Raw genomic sequence first — 21,668 nt, forward strand, 5'->3', positions numbered from 1 at the left:
AGGTACACCCTCAGCCTCTGGAAGGAAGGCCACCACAGGCTACACACTAAGGAGGGATTGGCTGAGAGACAGGTTCAGATGCTTATACTCAACCCTATCCCCTGAGTGTGTTCTCACACAGGCTATGTGATTTTGGCCTTGCCCTAGGCTAAAAAGTTCAGATTACAGTAATCTCATATCATCTCTTATAAATAACAACAGAGCTGGGTGCTGGTGGCTCACACCTGTAATCCTAGCTACTTAGGAGGCTAAGATCTGAGGACTGTGGTCCAAAGCCAGCCTGGGCAGGAGAGTCTGTAAGACTTAACCCCCAGAAAAACTGTAAGTGGCTCTGTGGCTCCAACTGGTAGACTGCTAGCCTTGCCAAAGGACAATTATCCAGGCCCCAAGTTCAAGCCACATAACTGATCCAAACAATAACAGAAATGCATGTCTATGTAAACCTGGATGAGACTACTGAGGGGTTTAGATATCCCATAATTATGGATTAAATATATTTGCTCTGAGATGCTTTAGATTGTTTTTCTGGAAAGCCTATTACTACTCTAAAAATTGAATGCAGGTTAGAACGGATGCATGGCCAATGCTCGCAGACTCAATATAGAACTATGCCTCCTGGAGTTCTGGGGAAGAATCTTTTGACTTGTTGGCTATACTATTCTACGTAGCTATATAGCCCATTGTACTTTTTAATACATTGGTAATGTTTTAATATGTTCTGGACCATCAGTGAAACCTACAATCTAAAATTCAGATATTGTCTTCACAGAAACTCTTTATGGTGTCCAAAAGGTGACATTACGATTACAAGAAGCCCTGGTGATATAAAAATCAAACATTTGTAACAGAGTAATTGGTCTGGAAGGAGACAAACTCTTTTCTGCTAGACTATCAGATTTCTTTTAAAAGCCACAGTTCTGTGCCAACAGGTTATGTTTGGCTAGAAGGGGGCAATCTATAGAATTCTACAGACTGCAGGTACCCATTCCATATGGACTAATAAGTGGATGAATCTTCTTTAAGATTTGGCCCCTGAGTGATTTAGGATTTCTACAAGGCAGTCTAAATGGCCACAGATTATCTGATGACTAGCAAACATTTATTCTCTTGATTTGACTATTGCCTCCTATTCAAGTGAATCTATGCTGTAGCTGAAACCGTGTACATGCTCATAAACTATCTGCAGTTCAAGGGAGGGAGTGGGGGGGGTCGAGAGATTAGCAACAACTAACAATCCACAAAAGAAAAGAGCGTGATCTGTCAGGAAAGAATAAAGCCTTGGATGTGCCATCCTTGTGACACTTGACAGATGCCCAGGGTTCAAGTTCACTCCTAGGACTTCCTGAGAAGGGAAGCTGAGCCCTGCCTGCAAAGGTGCTCAAGCTGAATGTGCATGTGCCCCACCTCTCTCAAACCTATGTTTGGCGAATGGGCCAGCAGAGGAGTACATCATGGTATCAGCAAGTGCAACAGCTCAAGATGGTGATGGGTGTGTTGTGTGTGTGTGTGTCTGCATGCGCATGCATGCGCCTGTGTGTTTGAGGTCTTTCAAGCACCAGCCTGTCACTGCACACACCACGTGCTGGCTCCCCAAGAGGCAGTGACAAGCCTCCTGCCTTTCTGCTTTCTCCAATGGCGACATTTAGGATAATGCCGAGTGCACACTTATCTTCCCTCATGATTCCCTCCAGAACCGTTGTCATCTGTCAAGCAGAACTTTCATTATGAACGTTTTCCCTCCAAAGAAGCACTAAACCACCAAAGTTGACTGACACAACTTCCTGTATGAGAGGCATAGATCCAGCGTTTCCTCTTTGTATTTGCCCCATATCTACTATCAAATCCCCACCTCGCATCTTTGTTTCTTTCTCCCTCTCAGCCCTGTTGAATCCCCTGTTCCTGGCACCAACTATAGTTATGGGTAGATTGGCATTTGAATACCAGAATTATTACTGTAAAATTCCCCTCTGATCCTCAGTTTCTTCATCTGTAAAGTGAACCTAATTGCATGGAATCCATTGGAGGACTAAACTTTTCAAAGTCTAGAAAGCGCATAGCAGACACCTGGCACAAAATAACAGATGGTTATGATTATGCCCTGCAAGCAGCTGGCTCACTCAATTCAGACACTCACTAGCTACCTGCTTCTACACAGGGATTTTATAATAGGGCACATGGAATGTGCTTTCCCTAGCTCCTTGCTGCTTCTCATAGAGATACCTTATTTTAGAAAGATCATTTTTTTTTGGCAGTTGTAGGGCTTGAATTCAGGGTATGGGCACTGTCCTTGGACACTTTTTGCTCAAGGCTAATAATACCCTGCCACCTGAGACACAGTGCCACTTCCAGCTTTTTTTGTGTATGTAACAATGAGGAATCGAACCCAGGGCTTCATGTGTGTGAGGTGAGCACTCTACCACTAGACCATGCTCCCGGCCCCAAGGTAATTCTTTCACTGAAGTCCTACATGGGTTTCAAAATTCTACTCAGGCTTGGCATCTGTAGCTCCCAGTGATCATAACAACTCAAGAGGCTGAAATCTGAGGATAATGGTTCAAAGCCAACTCAGGCAAGAAAGTCTAGTAGACTCCACAAAAAAAGATCAGAATGGAGCTGTGGCTCAAGCAGTAGAGTGCTGGCCTTGAATGAAAAAAGCTCAGGGACAGCATCCAGTGGAGAAAACTCAGCTTTTTCGGGGAAATCTTGTAAAGAAGGAAATCGTCATCTGGGAGAAATCCAGGTTATTCAAGCATTTTCAGGGGTCTTTCAGGACCAGTTAACTTCCCAGAATTGTGGGATCATAATGCTGGAAGATACTGCATCATATGTAGAATTTCCAGATGAAGCTATGGAGACTCAGGGAGCTGATATCACAGAGCTGGGTGTAGAATAGAATAGCACAGCTTTGAATGCTTGCTTAAAATTTGGTCCATTCTGCTAGGCTCCTAAGCAATAAGACAAAACCTGACAGAGGTAGATTGAGGCACAATCATCAGAATATTAAAGTCTTTCAAAAAGAGCTGATGATAGGCTGGGACAGACAGAGGCAACATGAAGACACAAGTCTAAGGGTGTTAGGAAGCAGAATCAGGCAAGCATCCAAATGAGTTTCTGGAGTCAAAGTCTTCGGGAGAAAATGGCCTTATTGCCTCATTCCTTTATATGGATTGGCAAACCTCAATCTATGGCCCTAAATAAGCTGTAAGTGGCCAGGTGCAGGAAGACAATGGCTGGGAGTGTCTTATCACTCCTTGATTCAGGATGTGGGATTTTTATATTTCCCAAGGGCTACTTGAGTTCCTGCTCATGGAAGATGTTCTGATGTCTAAAATAACCACCATCAGCTTCTCACCTCACCTCACCCTCCAGTCCTTAGTGCTGCTGTACTTTTTTCAGCATTGATGTGCTTATCGATACTTAAAAACTGTTATTCATGCATACATGCATGCATTCATTTACTTTCTTGTTTACTGTCTATTAAACTCCTGAGTTCAGGACGTGGTCTTTTCTTAGAATTCCTAGGTGCTCAGTAAATATTAACTGTATGAAAGAATAAAAATCCTGGCTACACCTAAAATACGAATATACATTTGTTTTTTTCTTACTGTAAGAAGACTTAGTTGACTGTACTCCCCCCACACACACATATACACACTTCTGAATTTGATACTGAGTATAATAATTATAGTTTTTCCTGCTTTTCCACTGTGAGCATTAGCTGTCTAGGACTGACTGAACTACATCCGCAAGTTTGGGCTGACAGCATGTTAAAGACTTTGTTGCCACATGAGCCTCAGCACCATTTCTGGCTTTTTTCTATGTATGTGGTACAGAGGAATCGAACCTGGGTCTTTGTGCATGCTGGGCGTTTGCCTAGCATGCACTACCACTAGGCCAAATTCCTGGCCCATTTTTCTTTTTTTTGGTCGTGGGGCTTTTGGTCTGAGCCTGGGTGCTGTCCCTGAGTTCTTCAGCTCAAGGCTACTGCCCTACCCCTGGAGTCACAGTGCCACTTCCCACTTGTATCTTTTCGCTGGTTAGTTGGAGAGTCTCATGGACTTTCCTGCTCAGGGTGATTTGATTTTTCTATCCTCAGATCTCAGCCTCATGAATAGCTAGAATTACAGATGTCAGCAACTGACACTTAGCTTGACATTCTGCATTGTACTCAGTACACTATTTCTAAGTTTATTTGTGAACTGAAACTATAGTAAAGGTAAGTTTAGTCCTTTGAAATTCTGTATTTGTGGGTTAACCCAGAACAGTACATATTAATTCTCCATGTGTGGAAATGTGGAACTTTCTCCCTGAGGTGAATGTCATATACTGTACAAGTCCAGGTGCCCAAGCTTCTTAATTATTGCTGCTCAGGTCTTCTCTATGTGTCTTCTGCATGTGTCATTATTTTTCGTTTTCAATTCCACTTTTGGTCTCTTAAAGCTTTCATTCTTTCCTTAGTACCTATTCTTCCTTTCAAAACTAGAACAATCGAGATGCCAATAGTTCATACTTGTAGCCCTAGCTACTTGGAAATTGGAGACTGAGTGGATCATGATTTGAAGACAGCCTGGGAAGAAAAGCTCATGTGACCTTTTCAATCCATAGCTTGGCCCAGTGGTGCACATCTGTCTTCCAAGGCCAGATGGGAAGTTAAGATTAAGAGGATCATGGTACCAGCCCAGACCAGGCACAAAAGCTTTTGTAATTCCATCTCCTTGGAAGGCAATCTGGACATGATGGCATGTACCTGTGATCTCACTGACAAATGGGAACCCAAAGTAGGTGGATCACAGTTCAATGGTATTCCCAGGCAGGAAAGAAGACTTCGCCGTAAAAATAACCCAGGAATAGGATAGCTGCAGGTATGTCTCAGTAGTACTGCACACATGTGCCAGAGAGAGAGAGAGAGAGAGAAAGAGAGAGAGAGAGAGAGAGCGAGAGAGAGAGAGAGAATACTATGATGTATATATAATACTATATCTCATTCTGATCAAGCTACTCCTATCCTAAGTACTCATGTTCTTGTAATATTTTACCTTTTCCTGCCTAGCTTTCCTATGTAAGCTGATAATCTTTTTAAATTGATTTTTAACCAGTTTTTTATTTCAATTTAGTTGTATCCTTTTTTATCATTCTTAACTGCGTCTTGGACCTTTCATTTGGAAACATTTTCCTTCAAACTACAGAACACCTTTAGAAGTTTCTTTACAGTCTTTCACTTAAATATACTTTGTCTTTATCCAGCATCTGAAAAGGGAGTTTGACAGGATAAAGTACTGTGAATGGATAAATTTCTTTGAACACACTGAAGACACTGTTCCTTTGTCCAGACACCTCTGCCCTTGCTGCTGAGAGCATCCACCATTTGGCAAAACCGATTCCTTGCTTGGTGATCTGGATTTTTGGAACAATCTTAATTGTCCTTTGGTATTCTGGTTTGCTTCTGCTAGGTCAAGGTGTGCATTATTTATGTTACTTAGATTTGAAGGGGGGCTGCTGTGCTTTGGATATGGGATGACTACATCCCCCAGGGTTCATGGATTCAAGTGTTGAGAGGGGAAACACTTAAGAGATAGGATCTAGTGAGGACGTTGGGTTGATTTGAGGGGGTACCATTGGATAAGATTGTGTGGTTCCAGTCTCCTTCCAGTTTCCTGTTTCAAGATGTAGTCTGCTCCTCCCCATGTAAATTCTTGCACCTTCTACCTGCAACTTGGGCCTCACCAGAGCTAAGCTGACGCTGGTTCTTGCCCTGGAGCTCCAGAACTGTGAGCTACATAAACTTGTTTTCTGTGCTAGTCTCTTTCAAGTATTTTGGTACAGCCACAGAAAAAGAATAACTAGAAGGGCTTCTAGAATAAACATTAGCATTAGTAAATAATTCCAGAAAATTCTCAGCCATTATCTTTTCGGGCTCATTCTGACTTGCTGGTCTGGCATATGGGTGAGACAACAGATAACTTAGCAACATCTCCCACCGCAGCCACTGGCCACATGTGGCTAGCTAGAACATTTCTATCACTGGAAAAAAATTCCTTCAGACTTCACTCTCATCTTTTTTCTCCTAATCTTTCTTTCGCATTTTCTACTTCTGTTTCACAGGAACCATGGGCTGAGTGATTAGTTCAGACCAATCTTCTGGCTTACCATTTTACCATTGACATATTTAAGATCCAATTATATGTGCATTTTTTTTGTTTCTAGACATTCTATTTTGAGATGCACTAAATATACCTGGTGATGATATGAGCTCAGGATTTCTGTAAATTACTTTTGTGTGTGAAAATTTTTTTTTCAGCCTAAATAGGTAGTATGAATTCCAAGTGGAAACTCACATGAGGACTGGCTTACGTTACAAGTTCTCACGGGAAACTTTCTTCTCCACCCAGCCCCTGGGGTTGTGACAGATATGTTTTCTAGCTGTCAGTTTTTCTGTACAGTGGAGTTTATTTCTCATTAATCTAACAAGCATTGCAGTTCCCTGGGCTCCCAGCTTAACGCATGAGCAGTGGGATGAGAGATAGATGATGTATTTTCCACGGTGTTACTTTCTTCACCTTGGGAAAGCCCTGAACAGCACGTCCTGGCCTATCGGTCTTGTGAAGCCATCAAAACTATGTCTCTAGGTCTCAGCTCTTCAAGGATTGGCGGCAAGCCATAGAGACAAAGCCAACTTCAATATACACAATGTTTAATCTGGTTTAAGAATTCTATAAGTCTAAGAAAAAAGATCACATAAACGCAAGTTGAGGGACATGTTAACAAAATACCTGACCCATCCTCTTCAGTAATGAAAAGGTCATGAAAGACAAAGAAACTGAGGAACTGACAAAGTTAAGACCAGAGGAGACAGAGTCAATGCAGTCTTCCATGGGAATCTGGAAGGACAAAGAAGAGTAGTGGAAAAATTAGTGAATTCTATCAACATTTTTTTTAAATTTTTTACTGTATAGTTTATATTTTGCTACTAAGAAAGTAATTTATGAATCCAATGTGTCTTCATCAATGTCACCCCTTGAACATTCTTATTCATTCCTCCCGAATCCCCTTCATCTATCAACTCGAATATACCAATGTTTACAGAGTGATTTTAGTAAAAGAACTATGATAATATTTGATGACAACTTCAGAGGAAACTGAAATTAGAACTTAAATTCTGTTTTTGCAGCTTTTCTATAAATCTAGTATTATTCCAAAGCACAAACAAATTTTCAAAAGATGATTTCTTACTTTCATTCTTGCTAAACAAGGCATTCAAAGTATATTTTCTTTTCTCCTTTCCTTTCTTCCTTCTCATTTTTTCTTTTTCTTTTTCTCTCCTTTCATGTCTAGTTTTTTTACATTTTCTTTCTTTTTAAATAAGCATTTTTGCTATCTCTGAAGCCAACATATCTACCATTACACCGGAAATAAAGCCTCTTATTCAGGAGGAGGTTTTAGTTTAACAACTAACAAATCCCACTTTAATAAATGAAATAGTATAGAATCATGGTAGAATGTGTTCAAGGAAGCAGGACCCAGAAAGCAATGGGTGTTTGAAAGAACACAATTGAAAACAGTATCAATTTATGTTTACCATTTAAGAAGAAAAAAGGCACTGAGTCAAATCTATGCAAAGATGACATAATATTGCAAAATGAAAACCATCCATAGTTCCCCTGGGATAAAGTTATAAGAAGAGTTCTGAATAAGAGTTCTGAATAAGAGTTCTGAATCTTCAGAATGTGACCTTATTTATAATCAAATTCTTAAGTTAAAATGAGGTCACTAACATAGATTCTAGTCTAGAATGACTGATAGTTTTATAAGAAAGGGAAAATTGGGCACAATGCTATACCCAGGAGAAATGCTGTATGAAGATCTCCAGTAATCAGAAGCAAGGATAGAGACCTATAAAAGGCTCTCCTCTCAGCTCTCAGGAGGAACAACCTTGGTGGCATCTAGAATTCAGACTTGCAGTCTGAAGACTGGAAGACAGCCTACCAGTGTCTTCTATGTGTGAAAGTAGATCAGACCTCACATATTGCAACTATACAGAGGGTGTAGAGATACCTGGAGTTGATTTCCAATCCCCCACAACATTCCCAGAATTAGCCAATGTTCTCTTCTATTAATGCTATAGAGTGATTCTGGAACACAATCAATTATCCTCTTTCAGAGAGCTCTCCACCTGAAGAATCACAATGTTTGTATTGACAATGCACTTTAAAAAAAAATGTTCTGAAGCAAACCTAAGAGCACTCTGGCTATTCAGATCCGGAAATTGGTTAACCGATAAGGGTATAAAAACAGACATGCCACCGTTTATGGCAAGGTCACACAATGACATGTGCTGGAGACTGGAACAGAGCCAGTGTGCCAGTGTGGAGCAGAGTGGAGAGGCAGGATGACCTCCAGTACTGACCTCCATCTCTGAGATTATGGGCCAAAGATTAAAGTATTCAGATGCAGGCAGCTACTGATGCATCTTTCAGTCCAATAGAGTCCAGCTCTCTCAGAAGTCAAGAAAATAAATGATTTATGGGTCAGCCCCAAACTCACAAAGCTAAGGCTCCAAATCAGGCAGTGTGATGCAGAAATACTAGAATTTTGACCTCCTATTGGATTTTAATGCCTCTAAAGAAGAGCTTTATCTTGTTTGATGGTTGTTCTTAATGTGCTATGTTATGTCACTTCTCTTTTTTTTGCCCTTATGATTAAGGTCATATTGTTACTGTATGTGACTTTGTTACCTGGTATATTGTATATATGTTTATTTGTTTATTTGAAATAGGAAAGGGAAAGGGGGAAAACAAGATGATGGGGAGGGGGTGAGAGGAGGAAAATGGGGACAAAAACATGAGAGGGGATATCAATATATGAGAAGTAGTGAACCTACTACCTGATGAATGAAACTGTAGCCCCTCTATACATTATCCTGAGAATAAAATAAATAGAAAAAGAAGGTAGACCTATCCCAGATAGATAGATAGATAGTTAGATAGATAGATAGATAGATAGATAGATAGATAGATAGATTTGACAATTCTCTCCCCTCCTGCTCATGCTATAATACCATGGTCAAAAATATACAGCTGATATACTTTGTATTATAATAAAGTAATTGTATCATTTTATTATATATTATGATTATATTGGTTGAATAAGAGTGGTGACTATATCATTATAATACATTATATTATATTATATTTTATAAGTAATTATAACATAGATGATCATATATTCCTCCTTAAAACAGGAGGGGTACATTCTGGAAATTAATTCTAGGATATATTCTGCAAATTCTACCAAGCCCCGCATAGACTAAGCTTTTTCCTATGAATACATACTTACGATAGTTTAATTTGCAAAATTAGTTACTGTAAGATATGAACAACAGCAACTTGTAACCCGATAGAACAATTATAAGAATATACTGCAAGAAAAGTTATTTAGAATTGATGAATTATTTCTGGAATTTTCCATTTAATATTTTTGGGCTACATTTGAATGTGTGTAACTAAAACCTTAGAAAGCAAAATTGAAGAGGACAGCCCTGGCTAGGGGGAGGGGTGTCACTGTAAAGGGAAATGGATGTTCCAGACAGTTCTGAATTTTCCCTCTCTGAGGACAGGGGTATCATGAAAGCACTGGCATACACTGGGCATTTGCATAACATTCCAGAGGGCTGGTCAGAACATGGTGAACCCATCACTGATACCTGATCTTGAGATCTTGCATCACCTCTTCTCCAGCAGGCTTTTCTGAAACCATACACAGGACCCTTCAGCATACTCTCATTTTTGCCCCTATGAAGCTCTTGCTGATAGAATGTAAGGCTAGTGTGAGAGTTTACTCCCCCCTTTTTTTGTCTGTCCTGGGATTGTGCTCAGTGCCTGAGCACTGTTCTTGGGCTTCCTCAAGGCTAGAGCTCTACCACTGGAGCCACAGCACCATTTCTGGATTTTTTCTATGTATGTGGTACCCAGGAATGGAACCTAGGTCTTTGAGCATGCTAGGCAAGTGCTTTACCATTAGGCCATTCTTCCAGCTTACTCCCTCTTACCACAGCAATTTGCTTGGACAAATTAACAAAGATGCACTGTAAGTGAGTAGAGGTGGCTGCCCTATGGGAGCCCCATTCCAGGAGGACTATGAGAGTTTGAACTGAAATCAAAGCTCAACCCTGTCAAGGCAAGTTGTGACACAGAGAGCCTGAGAACGCTTATCTGTCACCTCCCAAGGGTGGCTGATTATAAGGCTAAGGGAGTTGCCCCAGTTTCTCTGTTTTGGAATTGAGTTAGTCTGTTCTCATGGACTGTGTGGTACTTCTGTGACAACAGCATGGAAAGAAAATTCTCACTATAGAATAATGGCTTGGTAGACATTTTTGGCTCAATATTATTGTGTGATCCATGCCTGGCTACTAATGAAGTTATAAGTGACCAGAACTAATTTCTGGATGCATGGAATTATCCCCTGAGATCTCAAGAGGAAAAAAACAATGTGAGAAAAGAATCCTAGAAGTATGTTGGTATTGTGCAGCCAATAGGGTGTTCTTATAACCATGGCTTCAATTGTATGAGTTGGCAAGTGAGTCTGAGAAGTTCCTGTTAAACCTTCTCAAACCTCCTACTTTGGCCATTAAATGAAGTTTGTGAACAGTGCCCTGAAACCTGAGCTACAATGTTGGGCCACTTCACCAAACCTACTGCTTGGTAAAAATAAATCAAATAGTGGAAATTATTGCAAATAATTTCTATTTTAGAACATCATATGAACATCTCTAGGAAAGACAAACAATCCCAGGCCTTTGACAGAGGAGGTGGACTAAATGTGGAATCCAAGGAATCATCTAATTGTATAGAGGTGAGGTGTCAACACACTAATTCTCCCTTCCTGCAGACCTGGTGAGAAAACATAAGCAAGTAATATGCCATGGTTCAAACCCATATGGCCAAAGAAATTTAAAGAAGACGTGTTAACAAAAACTGATGCCACCAAGAACAGACACTGAAGAGTGGTGAATTTCAGCCAATATCACTAAATAAGAAAATCTGAAATTTAAATCTCAGAGAGAAAGCCACAAAAGCAAGCTGCTTTTCCTCCAAAAACTCTTGGGAAAGCTCAGGTGTTCAGGTCCCCTTGAAGCAAGGAAAATAGAAGAAATGTTGAGGGAAAAAATCTAAGGAGTATTTAGATCTCCAGACCAGTCCCCTAGCTTATTTAGTCAGGTGACTGTCCTTCCACCATTACCTGAGGAGACAGAAGTTGAACAAAAGACTGGACTCTGAATACACGTTATTCAATGTTTTTGTTGTTTTTGTTTGTGGGGCTTAAACTCAGGACCCAGGTACTGTCCCTGAGGTTTTGTCCCTCAGAACTAGTGTTCTAACCACTAAGAGACACAGAGCCACTTCTGGTTTTCTGGTGGTTAAATGGAAATGAGAGTCTCTTAGACTTTCTTACTCTAGCTGACTTTGAACTGAGATCCTCAGATCTCAGCCTCCTGAGTAACTAGGATTACAGATGTGAGCCACCAGTGTCCAGCTTTTTACTGAAATGTGAGTAGAATCTATACCCTGAATAGCAAATCCCCCAACTTTTCTCTATCTAGGCTGGTAGATGATTGGCAGACAAGGCAGAGAATTTTGGATTTTGGTTTGTTTGGGGTATAATATAGATATTGTAATGGGATTTGTCCTTCATGATCATTTTAGAATTTTTTTCCAGTCCTGGGGCTTGAACTCAGGGCCTGAGCACTGTCCTTGGGCTTTCTGAAGGCTAGAGCTCTACCACTTGAGCCACAATACCACTTCCAGCTTTTTCTATGTATGTAGTACTGAGGAATCAAACCCAGGTCTTCATGCAAGCACTCTACCACTAGGCCAAACTCCCAGACCCAGTCTTAGGATTTTTAAAGTTAACTAATGTGGCAGCTACTAACTATAAGAGGTCATTTAATCTCACATTAAGTAAAATTAAACAAAATTTAGAATTTACTCTTCCAGCCACAGTAGCCATATTTTATGTGACACACATATTTTGATTAGTGTGGACATTAAGAATGCTCATCATCATGCAGAGTTCTATTAGATAGGACTGGACTAAAAAATCCCTTTTATCAGAAGACAGACAGAAGAGACCTAAAGACCAATACTTATTGATCATCTGTAGTGAAACCCAAAGACAAATAGGCTTTAATCATGAAAGCAGAGCTATCTGTCAGATATTTCATATCACCTCTTAAAAATATACATGTGTGGGTCGGGAATTTAACCTAGTAGTAGATTGCTTGCCTAGGATACACAAGGACCCGGGATCGATTCCTCAGTACCATATACATAGAAAAAAGCTGGAAGTGGTGCTGTGGCTCAAGTGGCAGAGCTCTAACTTTGAGAAAGCCAAGGACAGTGCACAGGCCCTGAGTACATAAACATCACACTGAACCCATTAACCTGTGTGATCAATATACATGTTAAATACAAATGTAAAAAAATTAAACTTTTGCAAATCTCTGCTATGAGAGCCCAAGGTTTCTACTGATTATGACAAATGAGGGAAACCATTGAGCCTATGTTCCTTTGAGTCTGGCTTACTTCACTTAATATGATTTTTTTTAAAGTCTTTCCATTTCCTAACAAATGGGGCCATGTCATTCTTTGACAGCAGCGTAGAATTCCATTGTGTACAAATACCACATCTTGTTGATCCACTCATCAACTGAGGGATATCTGGGTTGGCTCCACATATTTGCTATGGTAAATAGTGCTGCAATAGAGCAAAACCTAGATACATGAGACCATATGGTATGAAGCTAAATGAAAGGACCTCTAGGATATAGAAGCAAAAGCCATATAATGAGTGATTGTTGTCCTTAATGTACTATGTTATCTCTCATCTCTTTTGCTGTCCCTTGTTTATCTCATATTATTACAGTATCTCACTTTGTTATCTGATATATCGGATATATTTGTATTTGGTTATTTGAAATAGGATAGGGAACGGGGGAAAACAAGATGAGGGGTGGGGGTGGGGGGAGGGAAATGGGGACCAAGACATGAGAAAGGTATCAATGTATGTGAAGTAATGCACCTTCTATCTGGTGAATATAATGTAACCCTTCTATTAATTACAATAAAAATATATGAAAAAAATTAAACTTTTTAGCCAGGCACCAGTAGCTCATGATCTACAATCCTAACTATCTAGCAAGGTAAAATTGGGAGGACAGAAGCTTGAGTCCAGCCTACACAGAAAGTCCACAATAATGCATCTTAATAGAAGGTGTGAGTGTGGTGGAGCTTACCTGTCATCCCAGCAATGTGGGGATGCATAAAGTACATGGACCACAGTCCTTGGATGGACAGGAATTAAGATTGTAACTCAAAAATAGCCAGTGTAAAAAAAAAGGCTTAGACATAGAGCATCTGCCTAGCAATCAAAAGGTCCTGAGTTCAAATCCCAAGATACTAATTAATTAATTTTTTTAAACCCTAGGATGAGCATGAAGGAAAAACAACCCCATGATGATATCAATGTTGTACCCCCCAAATAGCAAGATACAAATAGAGAGAAAAGACCATTCAATGAAGGAGACAGGGGTGAGGGAGAAGATGCAGCTCAAAAGAATAGTTGGCATGTCAGAAATTTAGACAAAATGCCAGTTTTATGGTCACTTTAGAATGAATAAATAATAGACACCTTTACACAAAAAACAAGCAAATGAGCTCCAAGAAAAATGAAAAGTTGTACAGAAGGAAAATCTGATTCTGATTCACTACAGCAGAAAGCATAAGTGGTTGCAAGCAATATACTAAATAGCTGTAGTAAGCAGAATAATGACCCCTGGAAGAGGTACACTGGAACCTGAGAACATTCCCTATAAGGCAAGCAGGACTTGTTGACAGGATTAAGGAATTTTGATTGGTTAAGTGGAAGATCGTTTTTATTTTATAATTGTATTTCTGTTATCTTTAAGTAGTTACACAAAGGAGTTACCACTCAACAAGTCAGCTGATGAGTACAATACATACTAATTGATGTTACCTCTTTCATCTTTCTCCCCAAAGTTGAGCATGTGCAGAGGAGAGATTATTGTAGATTATCTTGCTTAAACCAGCAATCATATCACACAAAGGCAGAGCTAACAGAGCCCTGGGAGATAGGATGGGGGGATTCAATGGAGCAATCTGAGAAAATCTCAAGCTACCATTGCTGGCTTTAAAGATAGGAAAGGGATTCCAACCCCTTTCAGAATCCCTTTCCAGAAGCTAGAAAAGACAGCAGACAGACTTCCATGGAGTCCCCAAAAGGAAGCAACCCTGCTCCCGACTGGATCTCAAGTTAGGAAGACCCCCTTCAGATTTCTGACCTCTAAAACTATAAGCTAAACAAACTGTTTTGTGACTGTGATCATTTGTTATAGCAGCAGCACAAAACTAATACAATAGTCATAGTAATGCAGTCAAATAGTAAAGTCTATATTATTCTAAAAAAAAATATGTGAAACATTCTTGGACCTGCTTCCCTCTGAGATTTCATTGTTCTCCGTCTGTGATCCTCTGCCAAGGAAAAGCTGGTAGCAGGAGTCACTACTGGTGAGCGACTTCTCAGGCATGGAGCTTACTCCTTCATGGATCACCCACGGCTGGAGAAGCCACTTTTCACATCATGAGGACAGTCAGGAAGCCAGTGGAGAGTCCATGCGAGGAAGAACTGACACTTCTTGGGCCTTGATCCACAAGGCAGATGATTCATATGCATGAGCTGGAAGCCAGATCCTTCAGCTGGGGTCAAGTCTGCATACTGCTCTCCCGTTCTGAGAGATCTCTCAAGCTAGAAGCACTTTACATTCCTGGATGTGAAATAGGAAATGTCTGTTCTCTGATGTCTAATGCACTGGAGTGTGAACATGAGTAGGGTGAGCAGAAAGGCAGAGCTGAGTGGTCACAGAAGATCATCAACCTGTAGTACAGAGAACTGAAAGTCAGGACCTAGAAGCATGAGTGTACTCCTTGAGAAACAGAAGTCAGACTTGAAAAGCTGGAAAGCATTTACCTTAAGGGCTGGGAACTAAGAGTGTAGCACTCAGGTGACTTTTACTTCTAACGTGGGGAGCTATATTTGAATTTTATACTCTACTCATTTCTAGAAAACAAATTTGCAAAAACAACAACAAAAGCAACTTCCATGGACCTCCTCCCCTACAGGCGTCCAATCTCAGAGGCAGGCAAGGTGCCAACTCCTGGATGCAGCAAGAAGAAAATTAAAAGTGTCTGTTCTGAGACGAATAATGAGGGATTCCAAGGGGATTTTTCTAGTGGGGGTGGGGGAAATCTAACAGACAATCAGAACTTGGTAATTCACCTCAACCAGGTAGTATAAGCCAGGATACCCTCAGCAGCATGAACTAACAGTCAGAAGCTGAAATAGTCTCCACATTGAAAAGAAGAAAATGAGTCAAGGAGAAGACAGGAGATGTTAGATGGAGTGTCAAAATTCTACCAGGATCTGAAGGAAGACATCAATCTAAGTCCTACAGAACTGGACTTGCTTACATATTGGCTGGAAAAACACATATCCTTTTACATATATGGATATCTGAATAGTGACAGATTTACAAAGGAACACTTGCATTATCTCCTCAGTAGATTATCGTCCATACAATAATGTTGCCGATGCATTTGCCAAGCTGGTTACTATACAATTCATATTTAAATGACAATAGTTAATATTGTTATTACTATTTAATTCCCTAGAGTCTTGATGTCTTGCTTTAGGGTGAACATGCATTTCAAATTGGTGAAATTACAGTTTTAGGATTGTCTACAAAATGCTCGGAAGCTCAGACTCCTGAATCGATGCCAGATTCCCATAAAATCGATTACCAACACCGTAGATTTTAGCATCTGATATGGATGATCCTCCATGATGGATGGCTATTACCCTTCTCTGCTTTAAATCTTGTATCTTTCCAGAGCAGCTTCTCCCATGAGAAGAAGCTCACGGTGGTCTGCTGGCAGCCATGGCTCCAACACTCATATCATGAAGAAATTACTTAGCTAGAGAGGAGAGGAGCAATACAGAAGTTCTGAGGATGCATGGTTTCAGATGGGTGGCCTCATCATTCATAACTGTCTGAGGAAGTGTAGACAAGGGACCAGGGCAAGGCCACCCACATTGAAGGAAGAACAAATCTCGGGAGTCACTAGTCCTTACTCGTTTCACACGGCTCTTGGCTTTTGGTGGACATGCTTGCTTTCTGTCTCTGTTCACATTTTAATCATCACACTCTACTTGCCTCATTAAGTCTTGACTTTCTTAACCTAGGAATGCTGCCTGGTCCCAAAGCCTTGCTCAGAATCTGGCTGTTCCTTCCCTAAGTCCTCTTCTGACCCTGCTTTCTGTTCTCAGCTGTCTCTCTGCTTTTCTGGCACCAGGTTCTGAAAGGACATCCAATTATGACGGCATGCTAAGAGCATTTGGATGTGCCAGTCTGGCACCTCCGTGTTATCTCCAAGTGTCCTTTGACCTCAGGAGTTCTTCGTTTTATCACTCAGGACAGCCTAATCCAGCAAGCCATGTCCACGCTGCTACCCATCCCAACACACTTTCCTATCCTCATAGCTGCTCACGTCTCCCAGATGGTTTTAAATAAGAATGATGTCTCCCTAGATACAACACAAATATGCCTTCAGCCTTTTGGATTCACAATAAGGATAAAAGTATGCATTTACCATGGACATTCGGTTCCTCTCAGAGTCAAGCCCTGAGTCAAGCCATTAGTGAGTTCTACATAGCTTGTGTAGGCAATAATAGCACAGCCTTTGGGAGATAAATTCACCAGGCAACAGAAAAGCAGAAGGATATCTCTGAGCTTGGTGGTCCCCTCTGGGTTCAGGCAAAGATGAGAGAGGCAATAGTCAGTGAACCAGTCTCTCTAGAATTAGCACATTCTCCTCTGGAAACCAAGAAACCGGGTAAGACTGTCTATGTGTTCACATGGGAAGAGGAATCACGAGAGAGAATGATCTCTATGGCCTCACTCCAGCAAGAATCAGAAGGCAGTGGGAGAGTTAGTGACTTCTCCTTTCCAAAGAGGGTAAAGACCTTTAAAGATCCCATCTAGTTCCCTAAGGAATTACAAACCATGTACAAGAAATCAAGACAAGAGAGACTTTGTAAGATGACTGCTTACTGCTTCTTTATTATGTTTGTAACGTTATGGGTTCCTTTTATGATTAGCATTAAAAAAAACTTTAAATAGCTTTTTTAAAATTGTCTTTGGAGGATTTAAAGAAAACTCCAAAAATGGCAGCAGCTTCTGAAAGAGGACATGTGGGCTGGTCTCTTGGAACCTGCTACAGAGTGGGGAGAAGACTATGGGGAGTACAGAAGTTTAGGGGGAACACTCTGAACTGCAGTAGAAGACACCTCACACTATTCCACTGAAGGTGGCAATGAGATAGGAGGCTCTGTGTCATAGCTTACCTTGCAGCCTAAATAGGTGCACCTTCTTCCTGGCTCTTACAGGTCTTCTGATATGAACTGCTTTTGACTGGTGGACAATCTGCAGTCACTCAATGCCATAATTGCCCATTCCTCCCAGCTGGTGATTGTACCAGTAACATAAAGCCCCTCTTCCCCACTTACAAATTAACCCAAGGCTGACGGATAAGCTAAGTCAAGATCAGACCAAATTCTCCATCTCCTTCACACACACACACACACACACACACACACACACACACACACACACACTATAATGAGTGTCTGGCATCACAATTGGGCCTAAGATTGCAAAAGGTCCCTAGAGAACTTTTTATTTCACTCTAAAGATGGAGTGATTTTGTTGAGCAGGTGCATATCGTATAATGGTCAAAAACTTTTAGTTTTGAGTGACAGTCTATTTGAATTATAATCACAGTTCTGCCATATACTGGCTTCATGAGTTAAATCATATATACCTATGTATGTATGTATGCATGTATGTATGTATATATATATATATATATAATTTTATATGTGTACTTTTTGCTCAGGGGCAAGAAAGTACATCTTCATCTGAGCTTGATGAGAGTAGAACACACTTGAATGAAGAAAAAGACAGTTGAACTCCAAATGGAGGACTCAGCCAAAGTCACAGTTAAGGCCAGAGTAGGAGATTGACAGAGCCCTTAAGGCTTTGATTCTGACCACCAGAAGTACTGGCTGTGTTCTAATGCTGGACTTGAAGATTTCTTCTCCATGATATTCAATGTCTTCCCAACAGAAGACAACTCTTAGGCAGAATAATGATGAGCCTCTTTCTTCTTTAGGTCCCGTATTTCACCAAAAGCTCACAGAGCACCCAAAAGGGATAACAGGGGCAGTAGTTAAAAGGTGGTCCTAGGGTTAGATATGGTGTATTCCCAGATATATTAGAGGATAAGGTAGAAGGATTGAAATCTGAGGCCAGCCGCCCCCTGGTAAAAGTGAGAGACTCTGAGAAATAAGACAAAGCAAAAAGGGCTGGAATTTGGCTCAAGTAGTAGGTCACCTACCTGGCAAGTTCTAGGTCCCCAAAAGAAAAAATGATCACACAAAAGATAAAAAAAAACATCAAGGGGACAATGCTGGTTCAAATCCTGTTTTGCCCTGTATTATTTTGCCCTTCTATACCAAGCCTCACTTTCTATGGATCCCTTCATGACACTACTACTCTTCTGCAGCTCCTCAGACAAACCACACATCTTCATGCCTCTTTGTCAATGTGATTGCTATCTTGGGCTTAAATTCGGAATCCAGAGTCTGTGCTCCTTCTCCCAGGGTTACAGTACTTAAGCATATCAGAGATGGTCAATATATCTATATCAACTCTTCTCAGCAACTACTCACTTGTGTCTCATACACACCCAGAACTCAACTCTATGTGAGGAAATTGCAGGCCAGTCTTCTAAAGAACCTGAAAAACTGCACTTAACATCCCAGTGACACTGTTTATGGAAGCTCCTCCCGCCACTCCCCCCATCTCTGTCTCAATCCCTCTTTCTCTCTCTTATACATACTCACCTTACCCTGTTTTTATATGGAAATGAGTTTCTTTGTAAATGCTAACTTTATAGGTGCAATCCAGATGCCCACATTTGATACCTTGGCATCGTGATGGGCATGCCACTTCTGAGTCACTTCTGGACTGAGATCAATACTGTAATTAATCCCAGCAAACAGGTCTGTCATTCGGTAACAATGGTGAATGATTTGGTCGCATTTCTTCATCTCTCTAACCTCTTCCCCTACTCACCCCTTTATAAGAGAAGCTAGCCGCATCCTATTTATCCATCCTCCCATCCCTGCCCTCGTCTTTTAAGATAAAAAACCCAGATGTGGATGACCCATCTGTACTGTGTGTCACGTTTTCAGCATCTTCTTTATTTAGAACTGGGAGAAAGGACTCATTAGAGAGAGAAAGTCCACAATGAAATTAGGAAACATTTGATCAGACCATTGTTCCAGCACAATACATGCAATGAGGAAAATGCTGGAGTTGGCTACAAACCCTAACTGTGTGTTTTAAGCCTTAATGGCTTGCTCATCACGGACTTCCCAGAGCTGAGCAAAGATGGGAGCCTGACAGCAATCTGGTTTAGAGCTGAGCTTCTGCAAATAAGAGACATCATTAGGACCACAAGTTTCTCTCTTCCCTGGTGGCTTTTCTCTGTAATAGAAGCCTGGGCCTCTGAGATCTCTGGCACATGGTATATCCCAGTTCTTTGTCCATTTCACCCTTGCTTGAGCTAAGGCAACTGTGAGGACCCAGTGGTGAAGAATAACTCCCCCAATACACCCCGACCCTATGACTTTGCCCTTCCCTCAGCTTTCTACCATATGAAAGGCAGAGCTGTCTACTAGGGACTGAGGTCAGGTGCTCAGTGCATTTTCAGTGCTCCATTCTTGGACTCTCATTCTATTTCTAGCATCTTACTTCTTTCATAAGTAGTGCTAAAGATCAGCAGTACACAGACTCCAAAGCAGAAACTCTAATGATATATTTTGAAATCTAGGAAGCTGTTTGGCTCTAAAGATTGCCAGTTTTATCTCCTAAGAGGTAATCTGAATTGCATCAAATTGAGCTCCATACTGGATAACCAGAAATTAAGCCCAAAGCAATAGATTCTTAGAAACCTAATTTAGGAGAGAAAAAGACTGGATTTCATAGAATAATCATGAGACTCTAGCCCCAACTTGGCAACTGGCTACAGGCCATTAGAACACTTAATCTCACTACTAACAGAATTCAGAGAGGCTGTGTTACTCTTCAGGAAGTTGCTTTGAAATTTTCAAGATGAGGATAGTTATTAAAGCTATCTGGAAAATTAAAGTATCATATAAAAGTAAAGTGTTAGTTTTATTACTATCAGGCCCCACTGCAATTTCTCTGCAATTTATGGAGCTGGAATTCCTTCTCCACCTGGCACTAAACCCTTTGCATCTTCATCTGCTTGAGTACCATTCTGAAAAGTCATGGAAAATCCATTCCTTGGTCTATTTAGGAATGAGCACCCAAACTTGAATAGGATTGAGTAAATAACTCAATCCATGCCAGCACTAACGGATATGAGCCCTGAGCACCTGGCACAGAACAGGCATTCAGAAGATGTTTGCTGGGTGAGTTAACTAATGAAAAATATCTAAAAAAGAATCTTATTAATTGGGTACTAGTGGTCCATGGCTCTAATCCTGGCTGTTGGGCGAGGGTTGTGACTTGAGATAAGCCTGGGCAGGACATTCATAAGACTCAATCTCAGCTAACAACTGGACCTAGACATGGTTAGCATGTACTTGTCATTCCAGCTTTCCTGGAAGCAAAAAAAAAAAAGGAGGATCATGGTCTAGGTCAGTTCAAGTAGAAAGTGAGATCTTATCTTGAACAGAATCTAGAGATAACATTGTAGTTGATTTTTTTTGAAAATACTGTAGTGTACAAATCCATTTCTTTCATTATTGTGTTCATCACGATAACGTAGCCCTTTCTTATAAACTCACCAAACGTTCTTTACAAGTCAAGAAATGCCTGTGGGGAAGATGGCAGCAGTTCAGGGTGAGTCATTCTGAGCTCCCACCAAGATACCAGTTCTGGCAGCATAGGGGAAAGTTCACAACCAAAAAAAAATTGATCCTAAGTAAGCTTTAGCGCCACAGAGATCTCAGTCAGAGAGGAAAAAGGCAGAAAACCCACTCGAGAAGACAAAGTGGAGCGGCGAGACAGGCGCGGAGCTGCCACGGAGACAAAGCTTCTCTTCTGAATCTGAGCAGAGATAGCACTTCTCCGTGGCGAAGACCTGCCGGCTGCAGACAGAGCCACACAGAGCCTGCGCAAGCCCAGAGCCATCACCCAGTCGTGCATGAACCTGCCGGCTTCACGGAACTGGAGAATCCAGCAATTTAACAAGAAACTCAAGAAAAATGTCAAATCAAGGAATAGCATCTCCCACTCAATATAAACAGGCAATGGAGTAGTCAGTGGCAAATCTAGAGAAGAGTCTTCCAAGTGCTATACAAATGCAATTGATAAACATCATTAATGAAAAGTGGGAAAACATAAAGAAAGAGATAAGGGAGGAAGCCATAGCTAAACAAGAGGAAACCATAAACAAGGTGATATATGAAAAAGGGGAAGCCATAATGGAGGCCATAATAAAGGTTTT

The 21,668-nt window shown here is 40.9% G+C and overlaps 1 pseudogene; it reads left to right on the forward strand.

Annotated features, from left to right (window-relative positions):
* The first annotated feature begins 576 nt into the window (after positions 1 to 576).
* LOC150048514 (mitochondrial inner membrane protease subunit 1 pseudogene) lies at positions 577 to 1,092 on the forward strand (annotated as a pseudogene).
* Positions 1,093 to 21,668: the final 20,576 nt, after the last annotated feature.

This window comes from Megascapheus bottae, chromosome 22, assembly GCF_031878675.1.
Source record: "Megascapheus bottae isolate mThoBot1 chromosome 22, mThoBot2.hap1, whole genome shotgun sequence".
NCBI lineage: Eukaryota > Metazoa > Chordata > Mammalia > Rodentia > Geomyidae > Megascapheus > Megascapheus bottae.